Below are 18,446 nucleotides of genomic sequence, written 5' to 3'. Positions count from 1 at the left end.
ACCCCAAAGATTCTAAGCATTCTACACTGAGCACCTGTCATCATGGCTTCCCTTCAACCCCAAAGATTCTAAACATTCTACACGGAGCACCAGTCATCAGGGCTTCTCTTCAACCCCAAAGATTCTAAGCATGCTACATGGGGCACCTGTCATCATGGCTCAACCCCAAAGATTCTAAGCATTCTACACGGAGCAGCTGTCATCATGTCTTCTCTTCAACCCCAAAGATTCTAAGCATGCTACATGGAGCACCTGTCATCATGGCTCAACCCCAAAGATTCTAAGCATTCTACACTGAGCACCTGTCATCATGTCTTCTCTTCAACCCCAAAGATTCTAAGCATTCTACACGGAGCAGCTGACACCATGTCTTCTCTTCAACCCCAAAGATTCTAAACATTCTACACGGAGCAGCTGTCATCATGTCTTCTCTTCAACCCCAAAGATTCTAAGCATTCTACACGGAGCAGCTGTCATCATGTCTTCTCTTCAACCCCAAAGATTCTAAACATTCTACACGGAGCAGCTGTCATCATGTCTTCTCTTCAACCCCAAAGATTCTAAGCATTCTACACGGAGCAGCTGTCATCATGTCTTCTCTTCAACCCCAAAGATTCTAAGCATTCTACACGGAGCAGCTGTCATCATGTCTTCTCTTCAACCCCAAAGATTCTAAGCATTCAATATGGAGCACCTGTCATCATGGCTCAACCCCAAAGATTCTAAGCATTCTAACGGAGCAGCTGTCATCATGTCTTCTCTTCAACCCCAAAGATTCTAAGCATGCTACATGGAGCACCTGTCATCATGTCTTCTCTTCAACCCCAAAGATTCTAAGCATGCTACACGGAGCAGCTGTCATCATGTCTTCTCTTCAACCCCAAAGATTCTAAGCATTCTACACGGAGCAGCTGTCATCATGTCTTCTCTTCAACCCCAAAGATTCTAAGCATTCTACACGGAGCACCTGTCATCATGTCTTCTCTTCAACCCCAAAGATTCTAAGCATGCTACACGGAGCACCTGTCATCATGTCTTCTCTTCAACCCCAAAGATTCTAAGCATTCTACACGGAGCACCTGTCATCATGTCTTCTCTTCAACCCCAAAGATTCTAAGCATGCTACACGGGGCACCTGTCATCATGTCTTCTCTTCAACCCCAAAGATTCTAAGCATTCTAACGGAGCAGCTGTCATCATGTCTTCTCTTCAACCCCAAAGATTCTAAGCATGCTACATGGAGCACCTGTCATCATGTCTTCTCTTCAACCCCAAAGATTCTAAGCATGCTACATGGAGCACCTGTCATCATGTCTTCTCTTCAACCCCAAAGATTCTAAGCATTCTACACGGAGCAGCTGTCATCATGGCTTCTCTTCAACCCCAAAGATTCTAAGCATGCTACACGGAGCACCTGTCATCATGTCTTCTCTTCAACCCCAAAGATTCTAAGCATTCTATATGGAGCACCTGTCATCATGTCTTCTCTTCAACCACAAAGATTCTAAACATTCTACACGGAGCAGCTGTCATCATGTCTTCTCTTCAACCCCAAAGATTCTAAGCATTCTAACGGAGCAGCTGTCATCATGTCTTCTCTTCAACCCCAAAGATTCTAAGCATGCTACATGGAGCACCTGTCATCATGTCTTCTCTTCAACCCCAAAGATTCTAAGCATGCTACATGGAGCACCTGTCATCATGTCTTCTCTTCAACCCCAAAGATTCTAAGCATTCTACACGGAGCAGCTGTCATCATGGCTTCTCTTCAACCCCAAAGATTCTAAGCATGCTACATGGAGCACCTGTCATCATGTCCTCTCTTCAACCCCAAAGATTCTAAGCATTCTACACGGAGCACCTGTCATCATGTCTTCTCTTCAACCCCAAAGATTCTAAGCATTCTACACGGAGCAGCTGTCATCATGTCTTCTCTTCCGGAGCAGCTGTCATCATGTCTTCTCTTCAACCCCAAAGATTCTAAGCATTCTACACGGAGCACCTGTCATCATGGCTCAACCCCAAAGATTCTAAGCATTCTAACGGAGCAGCTGTCATCATGTCTTCTCTTCAACCCCAAAGATTCTAAACATTCTACACGGAGCAGCTGTCATCATGTCTTCTCTTCAACCCCAAAGATTCTAAGCATTCTAACGGAGCAGCTGTCATCATGTCTTCTCTTCAACCCCAAAGATTCTAAGCATTCTACACGGAGCACCTGTCATCATGGCTCAACCCCAAAGATTCTAAGCATTCTAACGGAGCAGCTGTCATCATGTCTTCTCTTCAACCCCAAAGATTCTAAACATTCTACACGGAGCAGCTGTCATCATGTCTTCTCTTCAACCCCAAAGATTCTAAGCATTCTACACGGAGCAGCTGTCATCATGTCTTCGCTTCAAACCCCAAACATTCTAAGCATGCTACATGGAACATGCCTGGATATGAAGGGTGTGCCCAACACAAACACATGTAAAAAAGAACAGTAGACAGAGATGCACATGAATAAAATGTAATTCCTTTTACGATCATAATTCGAATTGCTTTTCTGTTTATTTTCCAATGAAAAAAAGTTTTTTTTAATACAAATTGTCCTTGTCGTGGAATTATAAAGCAAAAATGTAATTAAAGCAGCTAAATATTGGTGCAGGCTTCTGAATACGAAGTAAACAAAGGATTATGCACAGTTTGACATTAGTATATAGGTCAAAATAATAACATACTCTTAGAAATAGAAAAAATGTAGTTTCTCTTCAGAACAAATATGGACGTTGATGAGTTTTCTGTTTACAGGTTTTCCCCTGAGGAAGCGCTTTCTAGTGCCAAATGTTTTGGAAGGTAAATTAGGGATCAATGTGGAAATCGTATGGTTGGATGACGAGGTTGCATGTGAGAATATGCGCTATTTATGCAGAAAACTTGTTGCACACAAGAAAAAGGGTTGCACTGAGAAAGGAGAATGTATATTAATATTTTTTTATGAAACAAACACGGTGAAGAAACTTGAATTTGGATTGTAAAAGGAATCACTAAATATTTGTGCAGACGGCAGTGTGAGTGCAACAAGGTCTGCTGTGCAAAAGTTTGCACAAACGTCATGCAGTTTTGTGGGACACACCACCAATGTGATCCCTGTGTGATAAATAAACAAGAAAGATCATTAAATAATTTGAATAAATATTTCATCAATAAAATAAAACCACAGAGGGCTACCAGTAGATTTATGGACTGCTACAAGGTGGGGGCACCCCACCACAGTCATCATTTTTAGGGCTCAACACTAGACAGTGCATGTGTTGTCTGTTGGTGAAAATTACCCCCAGTGGCGGCCGGTAGTTCGGGGTGGTGAGGCACACGTGATCAACTGACCTTTGCTCAGCCTGACAGAGACTGTTCATGTTTGGAAAAAGGTGGGGGGCACAGCCCCTCCGAACGTTAAAGATGGGCTGATGCTGCAGTTTACAATAGGCTTAGAGCCCGCCCATTGCTGACCATTGGTTGTATTTACTGTCACTCATTTGCTTGCTTTTTATTCATGAGCTTTGCAGCCTATACTTTGTCTTCTCGTGTTCGTCCCTCCCCTGGACCATGGACACATTACTTGTCTCCTTCCACTGCTCTGCTTTCTCAGCCCAATTTATTTTTTCCACTTTGCACTCTCCACTCCTCTTCCTCGCCTGTGTTGCTTTTTACGCGCACCTACAAAACAATGGAAAGGGATGCACGATTGAGCCTTCTTTTCCCCCTTACTCCTTAACCATGCAGTGCATCATCACTAAAAACACTGGCAGAAACAATAGCCTCAATGGTGAGACCTTTTGGCTTTGCCAATGCTTTTTCAATCAGAAAGTTTAGCTTGCATTTTGACTTCAAAACAAGTCTTCCTTTTTTTCTTCATTTTCTAGGGAGATCATGGAAAGACAGCTCACAGCGAAGTTAACATATTAGCAGATCCTTAAAATGAACAAACTTTTAATTTCAAACTTTGAAAGACAACTTTCTTCTGCCAGTATAATCTAGGTGATTTTATAAAACATGGTGTTAGGTAACCATAATCACCGTATCCTGTATTTGGCAACAGTAATTCCTATGTAGGCATAATGTCTCAATGTAATAATATTATTTCGGAAATTCCCTAGGCTTGTCTAGTTTTACAACCGTTTATATTAAGTATTGCCCCCAAACACGCCCCCACGAAGTGCTCATATTACACAGGGGCTTAGACATAGATCATGTGAGAATGCTTAGAAGTTGTTAATTCACAATATAAGAAATATATGATATGCATTTAATCCGAATAATACAAACACTGGAAGCAACCAATCATTACTAAAATGTGATTCATTTATTTGATAAACTGTGTTCAAAGTGTTTTAACTAAAATGAAAGTTTTGTCCCATTGAACTGCAGAGCCAAGGCAGCATCCCCCTCTCTGTGGTGTCCCACCTCTTTACAATCACGTGTCCCTAACACCTGTGCACTCTCAGGTCTCTCTCTCTCTTCCCCTCACTGGGGCAGACTTACAATGATTTGGCATAGGGGAGTGGCACAATGCTTTTGCTGCGTTGCCCTACCTGTATTTACGAGATACAGTGCATTCTGTCCTTTCAGCCAGCGCCCAGTGCTTAATTTGTGCTTGTTGTTTCCGGTGCTGAGCACCGCCACTTATTTTTGAGGGCCGGCACTTATTATTCTGCCCTAAGCATTTGCTGCGAGCAAAAGACACATATGGGAAAGACGGAGGAAGAGAAAAACGAAAAAGCATCACAAAGGGAGAAAGGAGAAAGCTGCAGGAGTGAGCTGAAGTGGCAGGGAGTGGCTGTAAATGGATTAAAGAGGCTCGAGATGGCCTCAGGATTACGCCGCCTCAGTATTCCATGCTCGCACATTTAATTACAGTAGCAGCGTGTTTAAGAGGAGGGCTTTGAGCACCGGCACCTTTTTATTTCCAAATTAAGCACTGCCAGCGCCGCTGGACAAGTTGGGGCCTAGCGCCAATGCGGGCACCCTTTCACCGTGGTTCACGGGTGTCTGTGTTGTAGGCAGGATTACATTTGCATAGGGACACCTTTCTGCACAAAAATAATCCATGGAGTTGTTTTCCTCTTTCTATGTCTGCTGTGTAATGCAGAAATAGGAAAAAACGAGGAGAAATAAACCTATTTCTCCTCGTTACGTCACCTGCGGAGCTGTAAGGTTTTGACGCATTCCTAGGTTTACACATCCTTGTAAATCTAAGAATGCATCAAAACCCAGGGGTGCTGAGTGGGAAAACCCACGCAACACCTATGGAATGCCCCCTGGTGCAGTGTAACGCCACACGCAACTTGCGCTGCGTTTCCTTACTCCATATCTACAAGGCCATGAAAAGCGCAAAGTGGCTTTGCGTAGTAGCCTCGTAGCTATGGGCCTTGTAGCTATGGGCCTTGTACATATGGGCCTTATACATATTGGACTGCACTTTAAACTGCCGGAGCGTCAAAAAAAGCGACTCACCTGAGGTGGAAGGGGCTTGTAACTATGCCCCTCTGTGTATATCCCTTCCTCTCCGTCTCCCCTAAACCTATGTCTTCCTCTCGGTCCCCCATAACCCCATCTCTCCCTCTCATCCTCTCTTCTGCTGTGGTCACCAGAGCAGTCTCTTCCTGAGCAGGAAGAGAGAGCTCCTCCATTTACTGGTCAGTAGGATGACCACCTCCCTCTCCGCCAGTATGGGCACTGTGTCCAGTCCTGGATCTTGGAGTGATAACTGAATGCATTCTGGGAGTTGTAGTCTTGTTTTGCTTTCATTGACCTAATTAGACAACACACCTGAAATCAATTATTTGTAGTTGGAAAGTTCAAGACTAGATAGAGTGTCCGCATTGACCTGGAGTGAGATGGCCACCCTAGTGGTCAAGCAAGAACCTACACGTGTTTGTATAGAGGTCACTTTTTTGCATAGGCAGCAGGGCACAAATCCTGGAAAAAATGTGTATGGATAATTATTATAGGTAGTGTGCAGACAACACATGGAGTGACGTCACAGGAATCAATGCAATGTCTTCTCACAGCCCTCACTTTAAAGGTGATGGAGGTACCTTTGTGTCAAAGCTGAGAAACAAGGGTTGCCTCATAGGATGTATCAATATAAATGTAAATGTATAATGTACTTGTGAGTTACATTTAAAAACTGCAGTTTTCACAGAATAAATGAAAGGTTGCTGGTGTATTTTTAAAAGGCTTCTGCATGTTTTTCTACTGGTGTATTTGACCAATAAGGAAGCAGAAAGCATCTCCTTTTCTCATTGTTAAGGAACAAGGGTTCCTTACCAAGATGGTGGCTTAAAACACAACATGTGGGGAGGCCCTCCAGTCTAACCAGAGTTTAATGTAAAAACAGCAAGAGGTAGAACAAATATTCGAAAAACAATTGCTTTGTCATCGGACTATAGAAAACGCTCACTTCAAGCATAATGCTAAAAATGCATGAATTTTAGAACAGATGCTAGATGTTCTCCTTCATTACAAGTATACGGAACTATTCGCATGATAGAAACATTACTGTCAGCAAAACCTTAGGAGCAGGTGTGAAGGTTTTCTCCTGGATGAATCGCAAGGCATCCTTGAGGACACGATATAATGCATGAATACAGTGACGGATATCCCGTCCGACCGAAATATAAATCCCATAGGATATAATTGGACTTATATTTTGGGCGGACGGGATATCCGTCACCGTTGGGACGGAGTAACTTGTCCGCCAAGATCTCAATCAGGCCCATAGTTTGTTATTCTCCTAAAATCCTACTTGTAGTTGCCAACACTAAAAACCTGGTTACGCTTTGCAGGAATGGACAAATGTCCTACCCTGAATAAAATGTCTTTTGGGCTCACTAGAGCCATGGAACATAGCAAGCCATGAAAACTTAAATCTGGCCTCTTTCTTGTTCATATCCTCCTATGTAATAGAAGATTAGTAATCACAAACATATCCAGAGTGCATCAAAAACTTTATTTAAATATGAATATCACAGTAAGGGTTTTTGAAAAGTTGTCGTGGCACTGAATATGTTAATTGTGATGATTTGAGTGGGCCCAGAAACCATGGTCCTTAGGGTCGTACCTTTGCAAATTACCTAGCACTAGCAGTGCAGCCTCACAAGTGGAATTTCAGGAGAATAGTGAAGCTAGTGTTGTGTACATGAATTATTCACCTCAAGGACGTCCAGCAATTCCTCTGGAAAAAGATCCGGCCACCTTCTTTCTAGATGAGCTTTCACTGTAAGAGACAAGCTTCTGTCATGTCGTTAAGCTACATTGAGATGTATTACGAAAAACCTATATATACACGTCAAATTTTTTATGAATGTAGGCCCTAAGCTCTAAATGACTGACAATTTATATATATATATATATATATATATATATTCACTGGAAAAAAGCCCAAAGATTATGGGACATTATAGTTAGGTTTTGAATTTACTTATACAAAACCATAGAAGTTCAGCAGTTAGAGTTAGAATTATAACTTGCATCCTAACTATACCTCACGCCACTGCCGTGCACAGTTTTCTCTTCATTAATTTGACTGCTAATGCTTCGTTTATATTTGTAATGAGGTTATTAAAGTTGTCATGAGTTCTGTAATTTCTGGGGTAAATAGCAGTGCATGGCAAGGGTGCGAGCTATAGTTAACTTAGGACTCAAGTTTTAGTTACTTGAAATAACTCTAAATATAACAGGTGAATTTCTAAGGTTTTGTACAAGTAAGTTCCGAACTATAATGTCCCTGTAACCTTTTATCAGTGAATGTTTATGTTTTTTTTAATGTAAAGTAATTTTAATTACAATACGTAAATCCAACCACCGCCTCACACAGCCTTTGTTTTTTTTTCGCCGCGATTCGTTGCGGATCCGCGGAGCCAACAAATGTTTTTTTTTTAAATGAAGTGCGGGCTCCTGCCCTTCTTAATTCTGAAGCCCCTGGTTGGGCCAAGTACCGGGGGCATTGATAATTTATAATGCTGGGGGGGGTTACCTGCCCCCCCCACTGCCCTGTGGACTATCATCTTTCATAACATTTAATGTGGGAGGACTGTGTGGCCCCCCTGCAGCCTCAGGGACTGCCACCTCCCTGGGGCAGTAACCAAAAGTAATGCAGGGGTGCCCAGTCCCCACCCGGAGCTCCAGGGATGGCCACCTCCCCGTGGCCGTAATCAAAAGTAATGTGGGGGGGTGCCCAGCCCTCCTGCATTCCCGTGGACCACCACCTACCAAGGGCACAAATTTTAATAGGGGGTCCGTCAGGCGCTCGAGTCCCGGGGACTCCCCAGTGCTATTTTAGTAGGAGGGGGCCACGCAACCCCCCTCGAGGAGCCACTGATGGCCATGGGGACTGCCACCCCAAAAGGCCAGCGCCTGCTAAGTCCTGGGGTGCCCACCCAGGGACATAGCTGTTTGCTGTGGCTTGGCTGCAGCTTTACAGTCAATCAGCTCTCCCTCTCTGCGAGCAGAGGTTTCTTCTGTCTCCCTGCCCTCAGAGATGCAGGCAGGGAGACAGAGGAAACAATTGCTCTCTGTGACAGCAGTGTTGGCTCCCGCAGGAGGCGGGGAGCCAGCTAGGATCGTGGGGGCCTTCAGGTTCCCCCCATGGTCCCCAACATTGTGACTAGGCGCCCTGAGGGACACCCAGGGCACATGGGCACGCCGGGGCATGGGGTCTCCAGAGCTGGGATCGGCCCTGGGAGGGGGACAGCGCAGCACCCCTCCCCCCAAGACAAAATATTTAGGCTGTGACCCGGGGGATGGGGTCCCGGGGGCCAAGACTGGCCTGCAGAGGGGGGCTGCACTACTGATCGCTTATTGCTCAACAGAGTGTCCCCCCAGGTCACAGTGCCCTAAAGCTGTCCCTGATCCCTAGGCAGTCAGGTATCCCTGCCCCACTATTTTTACATTTTCCAGGTGACCCACCCATGGAAGATGAAGAGCTGTTTATCGATATTCTCCTTTGGCTTGTGCCAGTTGAAGATTTATTGTAAGAACTGAAAGGAAGAAGTATTTAATAGGGTGCTGACTGCGCACAGAATAGCACAGTATTTTTGGACAGCCTGCACCTTGCCTGCTGGTAAGTACTATGATGAATATCAGGTGGGGTGGCTAAGATTATCCCTGATCCCAAATAGAGAGGGGTCAAGACGCTGGTGACTAAAATAACTTTAGTTGATAGCGAAGAGGAGAAATAGCTCTGTAGTTGGTCAGGACTTTGGGAACAGGTTTCTTAAGAAGGGGTGCAGAACCATGGCATGTTTCCATCAGTGAGGTAGAAGGCAGCAGCTAACACAAGATTGACAAGACTGGAAGGGACCTCGCTGTTGGCTTCAAGACCAAGAGAAAAGATACAATGGATGTAGGGGTCATTGGAGGAGCAATAGTTTACTGAGTGCATGGTCCTAGTGACTTCTTCCTAAAGGCATCAGATGAAGCATAAAGGGCCCTGGGGTGATATGTAGACAAGTCGTGAAAGTCAAGAGCTTTGAGTGGTGGTTGAGAGTTGAACTTATCTTAGGTGAGCTTACTGTTATTGTGGTAGAAGCAAGAAAGGTCAGAACTGATGGCAGAGGAAGGGGTGATGGATAGTGCAGAGGCTGAAGGGGAGGTAAATTCCTTCGCAATAGATAAGATGTATTTGAAAAAATTAACACTTTCCCTTGATGCTGAGGCTAAAGAGAGTCATCTTAGCTGAAAGTGATAATTGTGGAGGGCAGATTTGTAGCTGCAAATGTCTTGATAGTCATATGAGTCTCTCTTGTTACAATCAAGCTGTTCACAGTGCAGTTTAAACTGCTTCCGGTCTTCTGTGTACCTACTGGGGTGTGGAGTGCATCAGGAGATAAGGGACGGTTTGAGAGGAGCCCGGATGTTAGCAGCATTAGTGAGCCAAGTACAGAAATTGGTGGTGGTTGAAGGCAGGTCAGTAGCCAGGTACTGGGTATGTTTAGAGAGTTCGAGTTTTTTTTACTCTGACTTGAGATTCTCTTTCACCAGTGAACCTTGATAGAGTGAGGTGCATAGAAGTTAGGTGGAGAGAATGTAATGGGAAAGGATGTCAGGTGGTGATCGGTCCAAGTGAGAGGGAGAGGAGTATCTGTCTGGAGGTGGGGGATGTTAGAGAAAATTGGACCAAGAAAGTGGCCAGCCAGGTGTGTAGGTCACATATGACAAGATGGCTGTTTGATGCTACAAGATTAGTGTTAGAAATTGGGTCTTTAGATGGCAGTCAGTTTACACCCTGTCCAAGTAGGTGCCCTCATTCTAGTCAGAGTAAGGGCAATGCACAGCTCAGATAACCCCTTCTCACCCCCTTGTCAGCTTGGTACAAGCAGTCAGGCTTATCTCAGAGACAATGTGTAAAGTAACTGCAACACAGTGAAAAACACCTCAAAAGGACTCCACACCAGTTTAGAAAAGTAGCCAATATTTATCTAAATCAAACAGGACCAAAATGACAAAAATCCAACATACACAAGCAAAGATATGAATTTTAAAAGTAAAAAGAGTCTTAATCCATAGAACTCAATGGATGCTTTGTTTCAGCACAATGTACCTGGTATGCATCAAAAATAAAGCCACATGGGCGAGAGTGCGTCGGAAAAGCAAGCAATGCGTCAATTCCTTACTCTACAGTGAGGCCGTGCGTCGATTCTTTCTCCGGCAGGCAAACCATGTGCCGGTTTCCGGACAAGAGGCCTCAGGTCTGTGCAGTGATGTTGCAGCTTTTGATGCCCAGAGATGATGCGTGGAAAATCCAGATGCACGGCAGCGATGAATCCACACTGAGCTGGCGATGCGTTGATTTCCCCAGCGCCACGTCGATTTTTCTGTTGCTTAGCTCCGGTGCGGGATTTTCACTTTGGGTGCACCAACTTCTCCTTTCAAGGGCCCAGGGACTGGATGTGGCACCACTTGGCAGGGTAGGGGTCTCAGCAAGAGAGCACAGGTGCTGACAGGTGAAGTCTTTGATGGCCCTGAGACTTCAGAACAGGGAGCAAGCTGAATCCAAGCCCTTGGAGAAACTTCACAAGCAGGATTTCAGAATGCAAAGTCCAGTCCTTTCCCTCTTACGGTAGAAGCAGCAGCAGCAGCAGGCCAGCACAGCAAAGCAACAGGCAAAGTGGAAGGTCCTCTCTTTGGCAGAGGTTCCTCTTGATCCAGAAGTAATCTAAAGTTGTGGGTCAGCAGTCCAAGACTTATACTCATTTCTGCCTTTGAAAAAGGCAAACTTCAAAGGAAAGTCTTTGTAGTGCACAAGACCCTGCCTCTTCTTTGCTGTGCCCCAGACACACTCTGGGGGTTGGAGACTGTTCTGTGTGAGGGCAGGCACAGCCTTTTCAAATGCAGATTTCTGCACCTCCCTCCCACTCTAGCCCAGGAAGACTCATCAGGATGAGTAGGACACACCTCAACTCCCTTTGTGTCACAGTCTAGAGTGAATTTACAAACAGCCCAACTGTCAGCGTGGCCCAGATGTGTATTCAGCACCAGACAGGGGCACAGAATGGTTAAGCAAGAAAATGGCCACTTTCCAAAAGTGGCATATTGAAATCTACAATCTAAAAACCAACTTCACCAAAAGATGCATTTTTAAATTGTGACTTCAGAGACCTCAAACTCCATATATCCATGTGCTCCCAATGGGAAAGTGCACTTAAAAGATATTTCAAGGCAATCCCCAAGTAACCCTATGGGAGAGATAGGCCTTTACAATAATGAAAACCGCATTAAGTAGTATTTCACTATCAGGACATGTAAAACACACCAGTAGATGCCCTACCTTTTCAATACACTGGACCCTGCCCATGGGTCTGCCTTGGGCCTACGTTAGGTGTGACTTACCTGTAGTAAAAGGGAAGGTTTGGGCCCTGCAAGTAGGTACACTTGGCAGGTCGAACTGGCAGTACAAAACTGCACACACAGACACTGCAGGGGCAGGTCTGAGGCAGGTTTACAGGGTTACTCATGTGGGTGGCACAGTTTGTGCTGCAGGCCCACTAGTAGCATTTGATTTACAGGCCCTGGGCACACATAGTGCACTTTACAAGGGAATTACCAGTAGTATGCCAATCATGGATAAACCAAACACCAATATAATTTAGACAGAGAGCATATGCACTTTAGCACTGTTGAGCAGTGGTAAAGTGCCCAGAGTCCTAAAGCCAACAAAGACAAGTCAGAAATAAATTGGCGTAAGGAGGCAAAAAGTTTGGGGGTGACCTTGCAAAAAGTGCCAGGTCTAACAATTAGGAACAATTAGGAAAACTCTTGCGCAAAAAGTCCTTCTTTATCAGAAGCAGTTGACATTCCTAATAGTGCTTAGTGCTCTTTGGCATCAGCCAAGGTTTAAAATATGAAAGCGGATGATACTGTCTGCATGACCAAGACTACTGGAGGGACGCAAGACCCCATTGTTGAGGAAGTGGTTGACAACATCATTGTTAATTCAAAAATAGATTCAGGATTAGCTATTGTTACTGTGTCATACAAGTCATATTAGCTTCTGTGGAATATGAAGACTTGCGTGGTACTGTATTTGAGTCTTGTGGATTATGGTGGCAACAAGATTATGATAAGTGGGTACTTTGACACAAACATTGAGTTCCTTCGCATAAATGTTTTTTTGCCATAATCGATATATTTCCAAATTGGGTTGCACACCTTGTGAAGGTAACACCAAGGTTTCCTAGGTACAGTTTTAATATCTGGTAGAAACAAACACATTTTGGTTCTCAGAGAGCAATAAGAAGAAAGTGAATTTAATGAAGACACTCTTGGTAGACACGTCGCAGTATTTGAGGATGTGTATGGAGAAAGGCTTGTGCTCTACCTGTTGAGCAGAAATTCAGGTGTAGTCCTTTGATGTGAGAAAAGAGTTGTTTAAGCTCTGGGATCTTTTGTGTGCAGAAAGGGACATAGAACACATGGATTCAATCCTGTAGTTATAACCTATTGTAGTTGTGAGCAAGAGGACTGGGGAATTGCGCATGTGCAAAGACTTGCATGAGTAAATCAGGCAGAATGAGTATATGGGAATTCCCTACCTAAGAGCGATGAAACACTTACTGCTCTGGATAAGGCCTTTTCTAAATTGGATTTGAGATCAGCCTGTTATCAGGTGGTTGTGGCCAAAGTCACTTCACTTTCTGCTTTCGTTCAAGAGAATGCCATTTGGTCTGGCTTCTGTGGTATCATTATTTGAGTGAGTAATGTAGAAACATTATAAAGGGATGAGTGGAGTAACTGCTTTTCAGGGCTAAATCTTGGTGGTCAGAGAAAATCTGCACAAGCACAATATGGGACTAAATGATGTGCTTGAGGAGTTATCCTCAGTAGATGAAAACTGCAAAGAGATAAATGTACTTTTGGAAAAAGTGAAGTAGAGTACATAGGACATATGTTATATTAATAATACTTAATAAAGAACACGTACATGAACAATTTCTTGGGGCTATGACAGTATATCTTTTGCAACTAGCACAAGTATGCTTGCATAAAAAGCCAGGTCTTTGGAGGACCTCTGAAGGCAGTCAGGCCAGATTCTGCCCCAAGTGAAAGAGGAAGAAAATTCCACAGTGATGATGCACACACAGAGAAACTACAAACTCCTACTTTAGTTTTAACATATCTCAATACTACAAGGAGGTGTGGTGAGACAGGCGAAGCACTCATCTAATGATGTGTTTTGAAATACAGATAGAAGCTAGACCATAAAGCGCCTTAAAAACAGTGCAGAGAATCCTAAACTAGAATTCTATATTTTACCGGAAGCCAATTAAGTTGTTTTAACAAAACAGTAACATGGACTTGTTTAGGAGCCTTCATGATTAGTCGGGCGGCCACATTTTGGATGGTCTACCAGCAGAGTAGGTGTGTTGCCGGAAAGCCCAGATACAGTGAATTAGCATAGTCAAGTCTTAAATCAGAGCTACCACTACAGAGTAAAGGCATCAGCAGTGAGGCAAGGTACAAGTTTTCTAATCTGTGTCAGAAGGAAAATACTTTTGGATACGTCCAAATAAGTGTAGGCTCTCATTGATAGAGTACCGTTACAACACTGCCAGAGTCTGCCGCATGGTAGGGGTGGGCAGATCACCGATCTCCAGCGGGCAGTATGAGTTTTCCTGAGGTCGAATTTATGGGTAATAACAGCTCAGTTTTCTCTGCATTCTCTTTCAGGTGTTTGTTGTCCATAATGCACTACATATTGGAATGCAATTTGGGAGGGGAGATAATTGCCCAAGAGCAGTACACATGTATCGTTTACCGACTTTGGCTGCAAGTTCCTTAACCAGGGACTGGGCATATGTGTTAAAAAATGTAGGGACCGGAATGACCCCTGTGAAGCCCCACAGTGAATTTGCATCTATTGACAGTGAAAGATGGTGTTTGCACTGCTTGAGAAAGCCCGACAAGAAGGAGTTGAACCGTTGCTCCTTGATTCCAGCCTCTTCATCGCAATCTAATAAGATGTTATGATCGAGTGTCAAAAGCAGCTGACAGATCCAATAAAACCAGGGCCGAAGAATGGTCCCTGTCGCACTCTTGTCTCAGGTTGCCCATAGTTGACAATGAAACTGATGATATGTCTTGGGTAAAAACCTCCTGCACAAAGTCCAAAGGTTGGACATCTGTAGATGAGTACAAATTACATTAGTGACAAAGTCTTCTAAAATGTATTTACTGCAGAAGGAATCAAGGCCAGACTGCATTAGAGAAAGAAAGAGTACTGATGTCTGCTTAAATGTATGTGAATTGTATGCAAAGTTTCCCCCCTTAATAAACCCATAAACATACTACTTAAAGAGATGACATTTGAAGGAGGGGAAGAACAATTCAACTTTTTCTTAAATGAAGCAGACTACCAGAAAGGCTACAAATTCACAAGCATCTATCCCATGGTGACCAGTGTGTTGATGCCAGTTAGTGTGGTGCTGTGCTGTCTCAGACAGGGGAGCATGCTGTCTCAGACAGGGGAACATGGGAGCAAACCACAGCCTTTGCGTCATGTGCACTGAGGTGCAAAAAATCAAAACTGTGAGATAAAGCAAGAACTTCAAGTTGATTATATGGGACACTCGTTGTGTTTAACGAGGCCTCAGTGGGGGAACTTGCACACAGGATAGGACACCATCATGAACCTCAACTAGAGGGGAGCGTGAGTTAAGGGGGTGTTCCCCTCCTACTGGGGAGTCAAAATGGTAAATATGAAAGCCTTGCAATTGCAGTCACAAACCATTGATCAGATACCAACAACCTCCCCTTTGGGAATTGTCACTGAAGCCCATGGGGGGAGACGTGCATGGTCCTGCCAATGTCATTCCTTATAGAAAATCTTCTGTAGAGTTGCACCTGAACCTTGAAAAGACATGGGCTGCTTTTAAAAAACAAAAGTTCTCCTGTCAGGAATGTGAAAGCAAGTCTCCATCCCTGCCTTGGCGGACTTCTTGAGGATGTGCACCTTGTGTCCTGCCTTACTAATGTGAACGATGCAGGAGATTGTTGGACCTTCTGCGAATGTGCACTATGTGATGCAACTGATTAGTACATCAGTCATATTGCAAAATGCTGGGCACGTTGCTCAAACGTCAATGCGCAAATTGCATCCACTGTTCATGGCCTCCCCAATCATACATCAGGTCCATAAGCCTGTGGTATGCAACAAACAGGCAGAATATTTGCCCAGGTTTCCACTTAAGAAAAAGTTTAAAGAGGAGAAGGTACATCTGGAAGAGGACTTGGCGTTTTAAGTGGTCAGTGTGGAGGTTGAACTGGAAGGATTTGTTCCAACAAGAAAGGGTGGAAGCACGATCAGCTACTGAAGTGTCAATGGATGTTGTGAAGTTTGTAAAGAGTAGTTAGTCCAGAGAGACATGGCTAGCAACCCTGTGCTGATGTTTCCCTTGAACTTTGAATGCAGGAAGCTATTTTGATCCCTAGAAAAAATATTGTTGATCTACTAATGAAGTTAAGAAATAGGCTGAGGACATGACACTGGGGGCCTTTGGGTCTCAAACTCTACAAAAGTGGTTTCTTTAAATTATATTAGTGGTGAGCCTGGGTCAGGAATTGGAGATCACTGTAGAAGGGTGTAATGTGTGCAGTAAAAGGGCTGAAGTGCAGGAAGCCACCAATGCTACCGATGGAGTGACCAGTGGAAATCAGAGAAAGCAATAGGGATAGACGTTTTAGGTCCTTTAAAAGACTGAGGCCCAGATTTAAGAAAAGTGGAGCTTCATTACATGAAGCACCACTTTTATTGCGCCCCCTAAAGCCACCTTGTGCGCAGTATTAATGATACAGTGCACCATGGCACACGTTCGGAGCTATAGCGTCATAATTTCGGACGCTTTTGTGGTACTTTGCAGGATTAGCGTCCAAAATGTTAGCACTAATCCTGCAAAGTATATAGAGGCCTATTATAAACAATGATGTCCCTCAATTTAACGCCTCCTCCGAGCAGGCGTTAAAAATTACGCAAAAAATGGTGCAGTGGAATCTCATAGATTCCACTGTGCTATTTTTCTGGAACTCCGCCCCCCTTGCATACATTATGCCTGAAACAGGCATAATGTGGCGCATGGGTTTACAAAGTGGCGCAATGCGTGCATTTTACCCATTTGTAAATTTGGTGTGGCGTTAATTTTGGGCCTTAGGGCCTGATTTAGATCTCAGCCAATGGGTTACTCTGTCACAACGGTGATGGAGTGACCCGGCCGCCGAAATCTACATCTAAATGAGGCCCTAGTAGATTACTATACCAAAAGGGTAGCAGTAGATGTGCATGTCATCCTAATACTGAAGTTTCTATGAATCTCCTTACTGGGGCTGCCTTACGCATCCTGCCCCCGGCGTGCAACGGACAAGTGCGCTCACTCTGTGCGCCTCCGGGACGCTACGGTCCTACAGAAGTGGCCGCAGATGCCCTGGGGCAGCACATTCAGTGAAATTCAAAATAGCTGCTTTGCAAGCCTGTCTGCACTTTGAAGAGGCAAAAGAGATCCCCTGCCGGCAGGCGTCGGCATTCTCTGTAAATCATGGGAATGCTTGAAAACAGCTACTTTGTGTTTCACTGAACATGCTGCCCGCAGGGCAGGTGTGAGTTTGCGGCTGCCTCGGGCAGTGCATTCATCACAATTAGGGCTCCCGGTTTTATGGTATTCCATTTTTTAACAATTCTGTCTGTATTTATCCATATTTATATTTTGGCATACTATTGGTATTTATCCACATTTGTTTTGTATTTTGAGAATAAATGGAGTCGTAAAATGATATATTTCCACGTTTATTTAACTGATACTCATACTTTGCTTCCCGTCGCGTTTTAGCAAATTAAGCAGCCAAATGTAGCGAAGTACTACACCCACAGGTAAACATCAGCATTATAATACAAATGTATGGTAACATATGCCTGCGTTTAGGGAAATCTCAACCTGTTTTTAACTCCCCATGCTGTCCACCTGCCCAGCTGTTGTCCCGGAAATCACGAACGAAAGCAGGGAAAGTCACACACCTGAAGCGCAATTTTACATATTTTTCCACATTTTAAAATAAATAAAGACAGGAAACACATTGTTTTCTGTCTCTATTTATCTGTGAAAATCAGTAAAAACAGAAAACTGGGAGCCTTAATCACAAAAGGGGGCACTAGCCTAGGTTGCGCCAGGCGCAGTCTTTGGCAGGAGGCTAAATTATAACTTCACAGAGAGTGACAGGTCCTTTGTGCCAATTATTTCTGTATGTTCTGTAGGTTATACAGATAATTTATAGAAGCTTCTTGCATCAATGGGATACTGTTGGGGGGCAGGGTCTGGGGTGATGTGACTGAAGCTTTTAACATCTGTGATTGGAGGTTCATTCAGCAAACTCAGTTGTAGTTTGGGAATCCTTATATCTAAAGCATTTCTAAAATTGATTCTCGATGTGACTATTGATTTTACAACCATTGGGATGTCTAACATGGAGTAGGAATGATTTAATCCATCACAAATTTCAATTGGTCCTGAGCAGTCTTTGTTATTTCATTGTGGGTTGGAAGGTTTAGATTTTAATCCAATGAGAGAGTTTTGCATTCACTGATTTGAAGTCAATAATCCACTGACTGCATTCAGTCCCTCATTATAAATTACACATGATAGAGTGAGGTATTCAACACATGTGATGCCTGCCATTACCACGGGTGAGGTATTTACCACCTAGTGAGAGTTTTTAACTTAGAAATGAGGGATTACATGTGGAATCAGTATTTAACACACAGACGTTTGCATGGTTTGCAGTGTTTTACAGGCCTTTTCTCCTAATAAATGTTGTCAGGTTTGACTTGTCGGAATCTGTCGGGGGAAACTGCTAGGGTGTGATAATTATCACATGAATCCTACTTCTAATTCCAGTGTTACATTCTGCGATCATCCTTG

This window comes from Pleurodeles waltl, chromosome 4_2 (assembly GCF_031143425.1).
Source record: "Pleurodeles waltl isolate 20211129_DDA chromosome 4_2, aPleWal1.hap1.20221129, whole genome shotgun sequence".
Classification (NCBI taxonomy): Eukaryota; Metazoa; Chordata; class Amphibia; order Caudata; family Salamandridae; genus Pleurodeles; species Pleurodeles waltl.
This window is presented reverse-complemented; position numbering follows the sequence as displayed.